Raw genomic sequence first — 17,093 nt, forward strand, 5'->3', positions numbered from 1 at the left:
GCCCCAAACTCCTTTTCCCATACAGCAGGGAGAGAAGGCAGGCCCTCCTATAGCTTGGTTAGAGCTGCTCTTCTTCCAGGAGGAAGTGGGGACTGGAGACCCCCAGTTTGCCAGATTGCTTCTCCCTCCCTTCCTCACCCCTGTCTTCTAATCCAGCATGGCCTGCTCACTCAGCCTTTAGAGGAGTGACTTCTCTCCCGGCACCCTGGATCACCTTCACTATGGTTAATCTCTCCAGAGGCACTTGTCCAGTAAACATGAGTTGTCACTAGTTCTGTGTACCGGGGATTTGGAAATTTCTTGTGAACCTGCCTTTGCTTCATCCCTGCTCCCAAGACCATATTAACTGAGTGTTGACTTTAATTCCGTTCCATGCAGATGGAAAAGTGATCCATATATTTTGTTCAAGTGGACTAAAGTTTTAGGGGCCTTGTATTCCTGTAGAAGCCCTAGTCACAATCTGAGATCTGAAGAAGGGACTCCTTTGTGAGAGCCCAAACAATCCTGAGTGTAGTTACAATTCCACATACAAGGGCACATCTTTGTTCTCTTTTTCAGGAAGATGAATGTCAAGTCCACTAAGCTGAAACTTTAGGGGAAAAATACAATTAAAACTTTACTGGGGGCTGATTTTAAGTCCTGAATATTAGATGCCTTCAACAATATAGAAATCAATTTTTAATTCAACAAATTTTGATTAAATATCTGCCACATGTAAGCAAGGACTGCTAAGGACAGTGGAAAAATGTATTAGAAAATGTGCTTTTGGGTCAAATTACTTTTTTGCTTAATGTGAGTTAGGTAGATGACTCTAAGCATGTGTATTTTGCAGATTCGAGATATAGGTATAGGTACACGCCGATTGTAAATATATATCATATATACGATAGCCAAAATATATAAAACACATCTTATAATAAGATATATATGATGGACATGATATATAGATAGACAGATCTATATATATATATGTTATATATATTATATATATAAAATCTGTCTACCCTTTCCTTGTTTTTTTTTTTTAAGATTTTATTTATTTGACAGAGAGGGACACAGCGAGAGAGGAAACACAAGCAGGGGGAGTGGGAGAGGGAGAAGCAGGTTTCCCGCGGAGCAGGGAGCCCGATGCGGGGCTCGATCCCAGGACCCTGAGATCATGACCTGAGCCGAAGGCAGACGCTTAACGACTGAGCCACCCAGGCGCCCCCCTTTCCTTGTTTTTAGTTTGTTTTCCAACAAATATCAGAATACCAGAGGATTATAAATTTATTCTCAGACACCTTCCGAGAAGTTTCATTAAATAACTTTCTGAGTGTGTTCTCCTTCAGAAGAATGGCTGATATTCAAATTATAATAGAAAATAAAGCTCAATTATTTGACAAATTTATTGCTTTGCACGGCTCACCTTCACCTGCACTGAACACTCCTTGTGGTTTCCCATTTCCTGATATGGGAACCAACTGATTAAACCCCAGTTACAAAGGGAGTTTCTCCCCTCCTCTGGCCACTTTCACACAAGTGCAGAAATGACTCATTTCAGCAACAGTACGAGCAGATGCTTCAGGATCAGAGGCCAGATCAGCTACTCAGCCCAAACAGCTCACTCTGTGCTTAGACACCAAAGCCTTCTGTGGGGTGCTGGGGAGCCTACCAGCAAGCCCAAGGCATCACTTGCTTTAATGTCTCAGAGACAGCTGAAAATCTTTCCTTCTCCCATGCCAGCCCAAATCTGCCCCTTAAAAGCTTTCACCCATTAACACAGGATTGAAGGTTATTCCTTCACGGATCCACTCCGACCCCTTCTTGTTCAATGATTCGGTTCTTTAGTCACCTCTTTTAGATGGTAACAATGACACAACTGAACTGTTTTGGAGAAATAATATCTATATGTTCACTTTGTAGATAAACCTGAACTGGGCCACCCCTTCCCTTTAGAGACTGACACAAGGTGCCAGCCTTGTGAAGCATCAGGATTCTTCTGCTGTGCACACTCCCGGAGTAGTTTTGACCTTGGTGTGGCCTTCCATATTTCATAGACACAGAAAAAGAGTACAGCTAGTCTCCAATATTAACCACCAAAAATGTTACAGGGTAGAAAAAAAGAGAGCTGTACTCTAAATTACTCACAGCAACAACAACAACAAAATCTTAAAGGGAAGTTTGTCTCATTTATGTAATCAGGTTAAATCTCTAAAGGTTTTCATATGAAAAGATGATGGCTTCTTTTTAGTGGATAATACCTATGTGCCTGTGCTGAGCTCTTCATTTCTGCTTCAATCCTTCAAGGTAGGCCTGATCTGACTTTACAAATGAGAGAATCGAAGCAATGGGGAATTCACTAAATTGCTAAAGCCTCCTAATCAGTAATTTGTTTATATCGGACGGGTGTCACTCACAATTTTACCTGCAGAAACTGTGACGCGTGGAGAGGTTTAGAGTCATGGCCACTGTCACGCTGTTATTCACTCAGACCCAGAAGCCCGACACCAGGACTGGCTGTTCTGGTACTAAACTGCGCATTTACGGAGGTAAGTTGGGGAGTAGTAAGATGTGGATACACCACCATATTGAGGCCTTGTTTCCCAAGACCTTTTACTTCAGTCCAAGTTTTGCACATATCTGTAACCTGCAGACCACCATGGAGGCTCGGCAGTAAAGCCTGGCTTCATCGCTCACAGCAAATCACCTGCTCCCTCCCAGATAAGCTTGGGGCGCACCTCTGCTGTACATCCCCTCAGTTAGTTTGAACCCGACTTTCCATCGGAAGCGCCACTGAATTCAAAACATCTGTCTAGAGCTCCTGATATCCTATCTGACCAAAAAAATGCAGACGTTGGGGCGCCTGGGTGGCTCAGTCGTTAAGCGTCTGCCTTTGGCTCAGGTCATGGTCCCAGGGTCCTGGGATCGAGCCCCGCATCGGGCTCCCTGCTCCGCGGGAAGCCTGCTTCTCCCTCTCCCGCTCCCCCTGCTTGTGTTCCCTCTCTGGCTGTCTTTCTCTCTGTCAAATAAATAAAATCTTTAAAAAAAAAAAAATGCAGACGTTACGGTCATTTGTGGAATAAATTGATATTGACATCCTTGTCCTAGAATATGTGTAATTGTTTGTTTTAATATATAAACTCTTAGATTTAACTATGTATACTCCCTTACCTCTTGATGCTAAAGAAAACCCACTAAAAACTAAGTCATCCATTGTTGTGGAGAAGACAATAATTATAATAATAATTAAAGGCGAAGGTGTCCAGTTAGAATGTCTAACTGCACTCAAGCAGAGAGCAATGCATGTACACGCAACATGATCTCATGCTCTATTATTTTATCTTTCCAGGACTCTGTTAGTGATTATGTGGAAATTTCAGCGTTGGAGAAAGGTTTTAATCTTCACAAAGGAATTAGCTTCTGTGACCAAAGTTAAATCATCACTTAAGTGAAAAAATAATGAAAAATCTTTAATACCAGCTAGCTGTGTGCAATGGGATTTTTGAATTCATCTTAGTGCTTATGCCAGTTATTTGGCAGTTTCCTAAAATTCCAATAATACCAACATATTTAAGCAAATTTAAAATAAACAAATATGAAACTATGTAATTTAAAAGTGTTCATCCTTCCCAAAAGCCAGATAAAAAAAATAGGATCATAGATATGGCTGCAAAGTCCTGACAATTAATTAATTTGGCAGAATTCAATAGCAATTTTAACTCAACTGTCTGCTATGTTGGCTTAAAGAGTCATCATCTAACCATAAACCTTAATCTTCTTTCTCTAAAAAAGAAAATAAAGTGCCATATTTCTAATCAAAGGTTCTTTTTTTTTTAACACTCTTTTTTTTTTAATAGTTTTGTAAAGAACCAGTGAGTATTTGAAGCTTGCAAATGCTGCAGAAATCTCGATTCTGTCACACACTCACAGAATCTACTCATATTCTGTCCAAAAGCTTTTTGGTGATTAAATTGAGTCAAATGCCAGCAATGCTGGGATTTCCACCAAACTCACATTTTAACAAACAAAATGCTGAGAAAAGCACGTCAATGCAGAGGATAGATATTTTCGTATCAAAAAATATTAGAACTTTGTGTGAGGATTTTAGCTTGTGTTTCTAGAAATATTTTAATCTATACATTTTTATAAAAGCTACAAAAGCAATTTAGTAGCTCTTTATTTTTCTATTGATTTCATGAACAAATAACAGTTAAACAATTATGGGTAGCCCTGAATTCCAGGGAGTTTTCATGCCCTTCCTTCACCCATCGCTTGATTCTTCTAGGCCTCTGCAACATTGATAAGATCACCTGAAAGCAACCTAAGTTACTCAACAGTTAAGAGGATGGCTAGGCCTTCTGACTTACATGTCAAGGGATAGTACATTTGGACCGCCAGGACCTTAAAACTTTTTGAAATTGATGTTCCATTTTGTTCTCTAAAGATGTCGAAACATTTTACCTCAATTATTGGTGTTGCTTCTTAATTTCAACTAGATCAAAATATGTCAACATGCATTTTTTCCCCTTTAAGTATGATTCTAGGGATGAGAATGTTCTAAAGTGAGTATTGTATCTTAGCAATCAGAAGAAAAGCTACTCATCTGGTTTCCACTTCCCTAGAGACTGTCCTCGTTCTTATCTCAAGTATTTAGTGCGTAATAAAGAATCAACCTAGGATTCTACAAATGTAAGGGAATGCGCATCCATTATTAAGCATTCCTGCACTAAGTCTATTTAAGAATTCACCACGTTCTTCTTTTGGATGTCCCTATCACAAGGACTTATTTCCTAGCTTGTGTGGGTATCAGGAAGAGATTACTGGTTTATCTTGGTAGATAAGCTTTGTAAATACGTCTCAGCACTGCAGAAAAAAAGATTACATATTACACAAAGTGATTCTGGGTGGAAACATCAACCACAATATGCCAAATAAATCTCAAACTTTGCCAAAACATTTGAAATAAAAAGTGACGTAACTGTTTTCTTGTTAAAAATCTCAAATTTTTCCTCTGAATTAAAACCATATTTTTTTATTTTCATTTATCTTAAAACCAATGTTATTTACAGAAGTGATTTTGTTAGCGAGATATCAATACTTTGTGTGTTCTCCATGGTGGATTTCTAATTTATGAACTGTTGTGTCATTTTGAAGTAATGTGAAATGTGAGAATGTGATTAAGAGGCCTGTTCTTAAAAGGGATGATTACCAGCAGGCCCCCTCTCCCCTTCACCTGGAGAAAATGACATTATTTTCTGTTGCTAGACAGAAAGAGCAATTGTAAAGTTTGTTACTTTAAAAATGCATACATTTATTATGAATACGTGCCTTGAGTGAGACAATTTTGGACTAATTTTTCAGCATTTCAGTAAGTCGCAACTGCAGTTTTATCCTAATAGGCATCCCTTGATTATAAAACTCAGAAAAATCTTATATAATATGTGGCATGGACACATACATTAAGCCGGGGTATAAAAAAACTGCCAGAAGAAATTTCCTTGGGAAAAGTGTATGGAGGAATTCAAAATATTGATCTACAGTGGCCATAGATAGTGATTAACACTCGTTCCACCTGGCAACACTAAGCTCTATGTGGCAGCTAGAAAAGAGGAACCTAACATAATGCTAAGGATTCGTTCTGAAAGTAGAGAGTCAGTTTGGTGTATTCAAGCCAATCCTTTTATTTTTTCAAAATGCTCTCCATTTTCTTGGTATAATGATTTCAGTTCACTTTTTGGTTTACCTGCACAGCAGGTGCAGAAATGTCCCAGTAATATTGGAGAAAGGTATATTCAAAATGTTATATGGGCATTTTATACCTTAAGAAAATATCACCAGACTACAGAGGATTTTGAGACCAAAAGGTAACAAGGTTACCGAAAATTAAAAACTGCTTAATGAACTTGATGCTCCATCCCAAGCAATTTATTCTTTATCAAGAATATTATATTTATGTATACAATTTAAACACTTTGTATCTCAGCTTATATCTGATCCTCATGGCAATGAAATGGTTGTGATGTAAATGCAAGTAATAAATCCTGTGAACATCCAGGGCCCGGTTTAATCCAAAATGAGCAAAATTAATTTAGATAAGGCACTAAAAAAATCAATTTATTAGAACTTAGCATGAATGTACCTTAAAGGAAACTAACACTCAGAAGCAAAGATAGCCTGAGAAAAACAAACCCAATCACAGATACATCTTTACCTTCAATAGTCCTTCAGCACTTACTTATAGCACTGCTTGAAATTATTTATCATATTTAACTTTAAATGTTAGAATGAAAAACAAAAGAAAGCAAAGTCAGCATAGAGCCTCTGGAACCACAGATTCCCTAAAAAATAAAAATCCTTTGTCTAAAGAGAGGAAGTCTGTATTTTATAAGTTCATCACTGACTGACTTAAAATGTGTCCAGAACTTTCCAGGTGACCTAATGCATTTCTAAGGAAGCCAATTCTTTTTCTGATTAGAAATTCACAAATTTCTAAACACACTACCACCGTGTGGTACCAGGTAAAATGATGCCAGTACTTACCATCTGAAGAAATGACTTTCACTGTCCACATCATTTTTAAGCCCCACATTCTTTCCTAACCTTGTCGCAAAGCAGGTGAATTACATTAACTTATATGCAAACGGTTCATTTGCAGTTTCCAACCTTATGGACTTCAAACTCTCTCCCAATCCTAATGAGAATCCTCAGTTATATTCACTTCTGTCTATGTTGTACATTGTGTCTTCAGGGGCTGACTCACTCCACACTCTACTCATGTAGCTTATCATTATCTTGTCCACAGACAAAATTTACATTGAATTCAGATGAGAATGCCCACTAACTTGAGAATCTTGAGAAAGGTATCAGGATTGTGGTCCAAACAACATGACCACCAGGGACAATATTACAGCCAGTGTGTAATTATTTTCCCCCTCTAGAAGTACAAAGTAGAAAACACAACAACAACAAATTAGAGTAACTCCTTATAATGCATTTCTCTTAGTAGTTTATTTTGGGGGGGATTATTCTTCATAGAAATTGGCAAAATCTAGAAAAACTCTGTACGTTACTCTAACGGCTTTATTTAATAATAATTATATAACTCACTTCCCCACTTAATAAAAATTTCTCACTTTCTCTTATGTTTATTAAATTTTAAATTACTTAGGCATTTGTCTAATTAGCTTCACTTTGAACAAAGATATAACCTGATTATTGCATGTTGTTAATATGAAAATGAACAACAGAGACCTTTCTGATTGAACGTTTTCACTGTCTGCCTCAAGACAGGTGTTCTACATTATACAGACGTTGCAGACAGAGGGCTTCTTATGTTTTACGCACTATAACATTAAGATATTACCCCCCTCATTATAACATTCCAAAAATTATTAGTGCTGCCTCTGCTATCTACATTTTAAAAATATTTAACCTTCGGTAAGTTAATCTATTGTGCTTATCTCAAAATAAGGAGAGAAAACAACTCAAATTTTCTACCAAGTTCAACCAAAACTTCCAGCTTCACTTAGTTGCCACAATTCTGGAATCAGACTCCAAGTTTATAAAAGAAAAACAGAAATTCACAAGGCAGAGCTTCAAGTTATAATATCTTAGGAGGATGTTAGTTATTTTATACCTAAAACATTTTACAAGCTCCAAACCCTCCACTAGAACAGTATTTTAGGAATCTGAAATTATTTCTGCACTTCTCACCATCCAAGAATCTGACAGCTTGTATGAAAAATAGTATGTGTGCAGCAACTCCTTGGTGAGTATTTCCTTTAAGTTTTAAGGCATTCAAATGACTGAGTCTTCTTTCTAAGAACTACTGAAGAGGTTTATGAAAACACATAGCAGACTATTCATGTGTAATTCTCTCACTGAAATCGATTGATTTCTGTTAGTACAATACATTAGGACTAATTAAAAATACCATATCCAGCAGCCAGTCTGTACCTTTCCATATATCCTTCTCCAGTATCCAAAAGCATGCACTGCTCTGTCTTCCATCATGCTTCTTTTATTGCTGAGTGAGGCGCTCGTTCCTTCATTAAATAGCATTAAAAATAGACAGCACAGAACTCCCCAGTGGAGCATGCTCTAACAGGGCTAATGCCACAGTTCTCAAGGTAACCATACTCAGCTGGGATCTAAGAGGGAAAGTCACTGGGAGATCAGCAATTTGCAAATCTAATAGCTCACACAAACCTGTCTCTGTCTGAGTTGAATACTGTAAAAGAGAAATCAGCCTGTAGTGAAATTAAGTCACTGAGAAGCTCAAAGTCAATTTCTGAAGCTGTAGAAGTTTCTTTAAATATGCCTTACCTAAACCAAGTATTCTGTTAAGTAGGCATTCGCCTACAGCAATTGATTTATATTATTATTTATCAAATAACGTAAGTCATGTCAAGAGGAACGGAGCCATATATGCATAGCATCTAAATGTCTTTAAAACTGCATATAAACCAAATTATTCAAAGCAAACAAATAGTATTGATAAGCAAGGACAGTAAGAGGTTAGCCTTTTGAATCTTTTGTGATGAAGTGTATTCCTTAAAGAATATCCTAAAATTCCCCAGAAAATTTAAAAATATTCTGTTAGTTGAAATGATAAAAAGAAGTAAAGGAATGGGATAGAAGAGGAAATACGGGATCAAACACAAATACATACCTTACAAATCCATATTAATCCTGAAATGAGGACATACATAATTTTTCACATGTGATCCACGTTAGGAGTACAGCAGAAGCGATTACTGCCAAAATAGTACATTACTTGGCTATTTGAACAGAACATAGCTAGAGCTCTTGGCTTCCAAATGACTGTCTTTTGTGAAAATGACATTAACTAAAATCCTATTAAGACATACAAGTCCCATGGTGACACAAATACAGAGGATCAAAGGAGTAGGTGCATTTATTTTAAAGTGTATGTCAAAGGTTTTCTAACTTTTACCAAAAGAAAAATGATTTCCTGTCATCTCCATTTCTGTTTTCTTAAAACAATCATAGTGATTTTGATCTCCAAAGTAAGTGAGGAGGAGGTGGAAATCATTTGGAATTATTCAGCATTTGAGCAAAATCTTGTACAGATTCATTCAACTTTGGGGAATGTCATTCTTTTTGGAGAGTCTAAAGTGTCATACCATTAGCCTTTAAAAATCAGAAATCAAAATGGGTATCTGCACTCTGAACACATTCTCAAGAAATGATTTCTACCAGCCTTGCCCTTTGCTTACTAGCTTCCCATCCCTTTGTAACTTTCAATGCCCCCTTTGCCTTTCCTTTTAGGCTTGGTCTCTGTCCTTATCTTGTATCTTAAGGAGGTGATCAAGTGCTGAGCCTGAGCACCTGTCAGCAACCACATCCACTCCAGCTCTATTTCTATGCATAAACATTAACTGAGTCCATTTCTCTTGCTAAGAAACTTTCTAAATATATGATCAATTCAGCTCAATTCCACCACCATATCTACAACCTAAGACAGAACACATTAAGTTTGGAGTTTGCAATGAAACACAGATTTCAAAAACATGTAAAAATAAAAGGTAATATCTTTTCCCCCAAAAGCCCTTGGGAGCCAGACCCTGAGTCCCGCAAGAACAACAAACTGATTACAACTTTTTTGCCTCTTGCATAGTTCTCTTTCCAATGAAATAAGAGGGTCCCAAACTTTCTACCGTGAAACCTGCCTAAATCACTGTAGACTTCTCTGATGAAAAGAACTGCCCTTCTCAGTTCTCTTCCAGCTTTCCTGGTCAGCCTCATCTGGGGGAGGGGAGTCTACCCTCCGTTGATGAAACATAAAAACACAATACATGTATAACATCAACAGTTTTCTACAAACATGAAGGAGAAATACAGACGAGAAACAAATCTAAAGAAAAACACAGATATACGGCAGAAAGGAGGAGAAAAAAAAATCACAAAAGACGTGCAATGTTCACGTCGGAAGACCTTGATTATTACCTTGACCGAACAGTGGGTATCCCCCCAGCGTCTTGGTGCCTTGATTGATTTGATTTAGTTTTTGATTTTTATTAATATTGTTTCTCAATGATTGAATTGGCTGGATTTGTTTGGTTTAGCTTGGCTTTTTTTTTTTTTTTTTTTGGTCGATTTATTTAACTGCTAGTAAAACGAGCTTTCTGCAGCGTCGGCGGCTGGGATCCACGCGCGGCTGCGGCGACCGTGGTGGCTTTGGCTGACGACCCCGCTGCCCCCGCTGCTTGTCGCTGCTCCGGACGAGCTCAGGGGGCGCCGCCGCCGCCTCCTCTGCCCGGCTGGCTTCGGGAAGTGAAGGAGCCCCCGCCTCCTGTCTGCCAGTCTGTCCCTCTGCACGTCTGTCTGCCTGACTGTCGCTCAGCCGGGCAGCTCAGCGCTGGATTCTCGCTCTCCTGCGCTCTGCTCTCGGAGCTGCCACTCGCGCCGGCTGGCAGTCCGTGCGTGTGTCGGTCTGTCGGTCCCTCGGCGTGTCTCGGTCCCACTAGCAATTCAAGGTCCCTGTTCCGGTCTTCTGTGCCGGCATCGCTCTCCAGCTCCCACTCAGTGCCCTGGCCTCTTCCTTCGGACAGCGGAGGGCGTCTGGAGGGGAGGATGCACGCGAGTGCTGCTCGCTCTCTCTCTCCCTCTCTCTCTCTCCCTCTCGCTCCCTCTCCCTCTGTCTCTCTCCCTCTCTTTCTTTCCCTCTCTCTCTCCTTCTGCCTCTTCTCAGCGTTCTGCTCTCCCTGACTCAAGCTGTCTAACTGCTTCCACCTGTCCGTTGCTCTGTCACTCTGTCGTCCCACCCCGAGCCAGCCAGCCTCCGTCCGTCCCTCTGTCCCGCGCCCCTGCCTCCCCGCCTCCGCCGCCTGCCCCTCCGCCAGTCCCTGCCCTCCCACGCGCCCGGCTCCTCCCCGCAGCCCCGGCCGCATCCGTCCCCGCCCCGGCCGCAGCCTCCAGCCCCCCGGACCGCCACACCCGGGAGCCGGCTGGGGCAAGGCGCCTGCGGGGGCCAAAGCCTCTGCCACTGGGCGCGGCCAGAGTTGGCAGAGAAGGAGCGCGGGCACCTGCCGCGTGCGCCCGGCGCGCAGTGCCATCCATTCCCCCCGGCAGTTCTCCGCCAGCCCCGAGGCTGGAGACAAAGCGCCGGAGCCACGCGCGGCAGCGTGAGCGTCATTAATCAGAGGGAAAACTGGCACACTGTCCCCTGCCCCTCCACACCGCCTCCCCGCTCCCCGCCTCCGTGCCGGAGCCCTCCGGCGTACCTCTCCGGGGGGCACCTCCGACTCCTGCGGACACTTGCCCAAGCCCAGCTCACTCCCTTCCTCCGCTGCTCACTCTCCCGGCCAACTCTGCAGAGAATATCCCACAGTAATAACACCTCACTCGACCCAAATGAATCCGTAGCCTCCGAGCTCTCAGAGATTCTCGGCTTCGAGCAAGACCAAAAGTCCGGGCGTGCAGCGCCAAGTGCACTCCCTGTGGGCGACTGCCCAGACCGCTGCCCACCCGAGGGCCGATTTAGAATCACAGCGGTGCCGCAGAAAGCCGGGCAGGGTAGGGCGCGGGGCCGGGAACAGAGTTGACATCCGAAGAAATTAAAGCGCTGCATTTCCCGTTTGTTCTGGAGATGTGCTATTTTTATTATCTGTAATTCATTTTTTTTTTTTCATTGTCTCGGGGCACTCACTACCAAAAGGGGGAAAAAAAAAAAAAGGAATCATGGAGGAATGGGGATACATTTCCGGAATACCGCCCACCCTTCCTGAGTGAATGTAGAGCCTACTTTTCCAACATTATAGGTCACCAGCCAAGATATATCACTCTGGCTTTCTGCCCCCCAGCTGAGAGCAAGGCATTTGATTCTGGGCTTCTTTGCTAGGGTGTTATTAATGTGAAGCAAAATTATAGTTGTACATGCCTGCATGGAATTGCCAAAGCTCATTTTGACAGTATCCAGCATTTCAGTTTCTAAAACGTAGACGCTGAATAACTACGGATCTGGTGCAATGAACGCCCCACAATAAATTGAAGAGGAGAAAATCAACTTTCACCAGCTGCAATTAGTAACCCCATGAATAGACAACAAATAAATAACTCGCATAAACCATGCCATGAAAATTTCCATGTCCTTTTAGTTTCATTTATTGGCATCCATTCCTAATGACAGACATTATAAACAGATTTATTAAGGGATATGCCTCTACTTTTTATAGGAGTGTAATTTCAACAGCTGTATCCGTGTTCACATATACTAAGATATTGATTAAAAATATCACACAGATGATATGTGTAGTTCTAGAAAATGCTATAAAAATAAGATAATGTTGTCCTGGTCCTTCATGAACAGATAACTATTTTCCAAATATTAGAAATTGTCTCCCTTGGGGATCAGTTCTTGCTGGGATAAGAATGAATCTGCTGTATAAGGTTTCAGCAAATGAAGCCCAAAGAATTTAAAACCCTTATGTTGATCTATTTTCTGAGGATTTCTACTCAGTGCCCTCCAAAAGCATTTTGACAGGCATTCCCCAACCCCCTCCTGCCAGTCGTATGGAATTCAAGGGAAAATTAATAAAAAGGTATTTCTTATTCTCTTTCTTTCATCTTAAGGCATGTTCTTAAAAAACCTGCTTTTCTTTCAGGGAAATTGTTGTGCCAAGTTGTGTTGTGTCATAAATTCATACAGTTGGGACTGCATGGGAAGAGGGTCGATATCCTTGATTTTCCTTCTGGACAGGGCTACACCTAACCATGTCTTGAATGGATGGATGGCTAATCTACTAACAAGAAACCTTAACAGCTTGCTTTTAATACACAAAGTGTTCCTAGAACAAATCAGATTTCACTCTGAGAGTTGACCAAAAAAAAAAAAAAAAGGAACTCCATCCCACTCCATCCTATAGATTGGATATAGAAATTGAGTTGGGGGAAGGGGGACTCCATCAGTACTATTAGAACTGATTATGTAAAAGAACAAGATAGAATATTTCAAGAACTTCAGTGTATGAACAACAATGATGAAATTTATTGTGATTTTTCATGGATTTTAGCCTTTATTTTAAAAAGAAAGCACCCCAGCAGTTGGGTGGCTCAGTTTGTTGAGCATCTGACTCTTGATATCAGCTCAGGTCATGATCTCAGGGTCCTGGGATGGAGCCCCATGTCATGCTCCCTGCTCAGTGGGGAGTCTGCTTGAGGATTCTCTCCCTCTCCCTCTGCCTGTGCCCCATCCCCCACTCATGCATGCACTTGCAAGCTGTCTCTCTCTCTCAAATAACTAAAATAAATCTTTAAAAGAAAGGAAGAAAGAAAGAAAGCACCCCAAGAAGAATAACATTAACTTGCTTCAGTTAAAATTTTCTACTGGGTGGCTTAGTCAGTTAAGCGCTGGACTCTTGATTTCTGCTCAGCTCATGATCTCAGAATTGCAAGATGGGGCCTAGTGTGGGCTCTGCAATCAGCATGGAGTCTGCTTGAGGCTCTCTCTCTCTCTCCCTCTCACTCTTGCTCTCGCTCTCTGCCCCTCCCCCCGCTTGCACTCACTCTCTCTCTAAAAATACATAAATAAATCTTTAAAAAATTTTTCTACCTGTTCTCATAATATTTTGTCAAAAATTAGGAACTGGAGAAAGTTCAAGTTTATTCAAGGCCATGTAGATAATTAGCATTTGGCTCTCCACTTTTAAATTTTGTGTGTCCCAATGTAGGACTAAAATATACTTCTGGGAATATGGGGCAGGCAGTGAGCAATAGCTGATTCTGCTAGACTTTCAGACGGTGCGTTTTCTTAAACAATTTGAAACAGTTGCCATTCCTTCCAGTCCTTGGCCTGTCATGTATTTACTACTAAACTCATGAAAACTGCTGTGCACCTGATTGGGCCCCGGAGTGACAGATCCACAATGCCAGTTGCAGAAGTGTTTATGCACTGAAAGCATCCCAACTTCAGGGGTAAGAAGTAGTGGTAGTGGGGAAAGAGAAGGCTGTGCTGTTACTGCCTTCATCTGGATGCTTTTGAATTTATTTGGTATCAGATTGAAATGAAAAAGCATACATGTAACCAGGTAACCTCAGCTTGGGGAGTTGAGCTCACCTACACACTGGCAAACATCGAAGATTGTCGACAAGCTCCTTTAAACACATATTCCCCTAAGACACTAAATTAGTGCCCTTTAATGAAGCTTCCAAATTGGATTTTCAAAAGAAGGCAAATAGCTAAAATAGCCCAGCTACCTTCATAAGCACCTTTTCAGCTGAAGCGAGAAGTGGAATTTCCATGCTGTTGAACTTCCATCATTCCTCAACAATTAGGCTGGGAGGAACGCCCCTTTAGGGCATTCTCCCCACCACAGTAAAGGCCCAGAAATCCCCTGGAGAGACTTCTCATTTGCCCTGTTTTCAACGAAACCGTCTAGGGTCTATTAAATACCAGTCTTGGGTTTAAAGCCATACAAATATGCGTGGTGCGGAAAGGCAGGGTAATAAGAAGTGGGGAGGGGGGGAAGATTTGCATTTCAACCAGAAAAGTTTAGCTCCCCATTCTTATTTTGTGCGAAGCCAAAATAACTCTAAAACACATTTCAGAACATCAACAAAGAATGTTACATCACGTATGCATCTGAGCCTGAAGAAATGTCACGATCGAAAACAAAGAGGATTTGGGAGACTAGAAACCAAATGTTCTGATGGCACAGATCCCTTGACTGGCAGCCATGTTTCCTCTGTAGTCTGCTGCACGCAGTATAAGAAAATTATCTCCGTGAACCCTCGGTGTTCTCACAGGCAGACCACAAATGAACACTGTCCCGAACACGCACACTGTGATGCTTCGCTGAGAAGGCAAACCAAGAAACTTCCTCAAAAATGAATGTGTGTAGTATTTTCACGGCAATGCATCTAAATCAGAGGGACAAGAAGAAGTCAAGAGATGTTTAGAAAACCTGTCACTGAAAAATCTGAGCACCGAAAGACTGGAAAGTCTGTTGCCTAAATTGTGTTCTTTCTTTTCCACATCTCTTGGAATAGAAATGCCTGCGTATGGACACATCCTTAGTATTGGGGGGTTTTGTCCCCCAGGCCCCAGAGCACTGTGTGTCTTGCTTCTCTGCACTCTCTGCCCTGAGGGACCCATGGCTTTGGCGGAGCTGAGGCATACGCAGCACACAGCAGAGCTCAGGATGCAGGAGTTCTTTCTGACTGCAGAGCAGGTGTGTGCAGGCAGGACGACTAGCAGGCCCCGTTGACATGGCCAGCGTTGGCACTCCCCTCCCGGACCTGCGTCAGCATGCAGTACTCTCAACCTCCTACACAAAATGATTTTGATTTTTAAAAACTGAGCCCAGAAATGAAGCAGAAGCAATGGGAGTATATATGAGGAGAACAGAGGTAAATGTTAGCCTGCTGAAATGCGGGGAATGATACCAAGCATAACCTAACGTTTGCCAAAGCTCAGTGTGTCATCCTGCCTCTATTCTCACATTCCTGTTCCTGAGATACAGCATTTTCCTCCATAATGAACACCGTTCTCCTTTTCACTCAAAGGAAGACAAAGGTTACCAAGTTATTCAGAACTTGGAATAATATAGTTGGCTTCTCGACAGTGAGATAATATTAAAAGGTCTCTGAATTTGCCACCAGAATAAAGCAGCTACAGTCCATCTCTAATGAAACACAGGACATTCGCATTTTAAAACTGTGCTTCATAACTTAAAATAGTGTGTTTGTGTCTGTGTGTGTGTGTGTGTATAAAAGGTAAAATATATCCACCATGTTCATATTTCAAAAGAGTACCAAGATCTTACTGGAAACCGGATTGTAGGCCAATACCTGGCATCTGAAGAAAACATTATGGAGATTTGTAATTCTGCATGAATGTACAGCTTGTTCTCCAAAGCTACTCTTTGAAGAAAATTTCTCTCTCTCTTCTTAAAAATAAATGTACATTTGCAAAATCTAGAGTCTTATTGTAAAAAAAAAAAAAAAGAGGTTGAGGGTCAAAATTTAAAAGGAAGAAAATAAAAATATCTCAAAATACCACCACCTAAACAGCTATCACTTTGGTGTTTAGCCACTCTCTGCGCGTATATATCCACAAATATAAAGCAGTGTTTTACATAAATGGATTGTAAAATGCATGTTACTTCATAATCTGCTCCCTGCTCTTTACTTTAGAATAAGTCATGGGAGTTCTTTCCATGACATTGACTATTTCAACATATTAATGAGAGTATAGTAGCCTATTAAATACAAATTATGTGTGTGTTATACATAAGTGAAAACTATTCGTGGGCAGGGTTTCCAAATTGGAGGATTATCCTTTTTGGGCAAATCTTGAACATTCGAATTGCTCATCAAAACCACCTATACTTTACATTTTGGCATAACACTAGATTTAAAGATGATATATCGGTTTCAAAATATCTTTTGTTTTGATAATTGGTCTTTATTAAGGATATTTCCTTCCTGGTATAAATTATATAGATTTACAAGTAAATATAACATTAAAAACATATAAAACATTTTTCTGCGCATATTTTTAATTAAATTGTATTAAATTAAGGCAAAAATATTTGTTAGGGAAAGAGAATTAAATAAAAATTCTCTAAGCTTACTAATTATCTTTTGGCTTCAGACTTTTAACACAGATATCACTTTTTTTCTCTATAAAAAGGGTAAATATTTGAGGAAGCTGTGTGAACCTTTACAGGCCAAGAAGCTATAATTTGGTGGACTGCAGATCTGCCTTCTTTTGCTCCAGAAATAAAGCAAATCCGTAGGAAGCATGGGCAAACCTCCAAACCATTATTTTGATCCTCTTCCTTTGCTTATCATTTTAATCATTTGGACTCCACAGAGCCAAAAATCACTAATTTGACTCACATTATCATATATTTATCCTTCCACTCTTAGGATGGGGGGGGGAGACACAGATATACAAAAATACATTTAAAAACTGGAAGCCTCAGTGGGAGAGAAAATAATCAGGTAGGACTCATTGGCTTAATAATTCAAAATTACTTTCATGTTACTACGCATCATTATAATCCACAGTTCACAACATCTGGTTCTTTCCTTCCTAGACATGAAGGACACATCATTCCCCAGCCCTTTTGCTGGCAGGCAGGGCC

General features: G+C 40.7%; 1 protein-coding gene across 17 annotated transcripts in view; it reads right to left on the minus strand.

The window, feature by feature from the left end:
- The window catches only part of ARPP21 (cAMP regulated phosphoprotein 21), a 157,252-nt gene extending 145,655 nt beyond the window's left edge, over nucleotides 1–11,597 (minus strand). For 10 of the 17 annotated variants that reach the window (XM_032409048.1, XM_032409047.1, XM_032409046.1 and 7 more), the window contains exon 1: nucleotides 9,952–10,818. The gene's annotated coding sequence lies outside the window, so the exon portion shown is untranslated. The other 7 variants (XM_032409051.1, XM_032409054.1, XM_032409053.1 and 4 more) reach the window with 4 other exon arrangements.
- Nucleotides 11,598–17,093: the final 5,496 nt, after the last annotated feature.

This window comes from Phoca vitulina, unplaced genomic scaffold (genome assembly GCF_004348235.1).
Source record: "Phoca vitulina isolate PV1807 unplaced genomic scaffold, GSC_HSeal_1.0 scaffold10, whole genome shotgun sequence".
Lineage (NCBI taxonomy): Eukaryota > Metazoa > Chordata > Mammalia > Carnivora > Phocidae > Phoca > Phoca vitulina.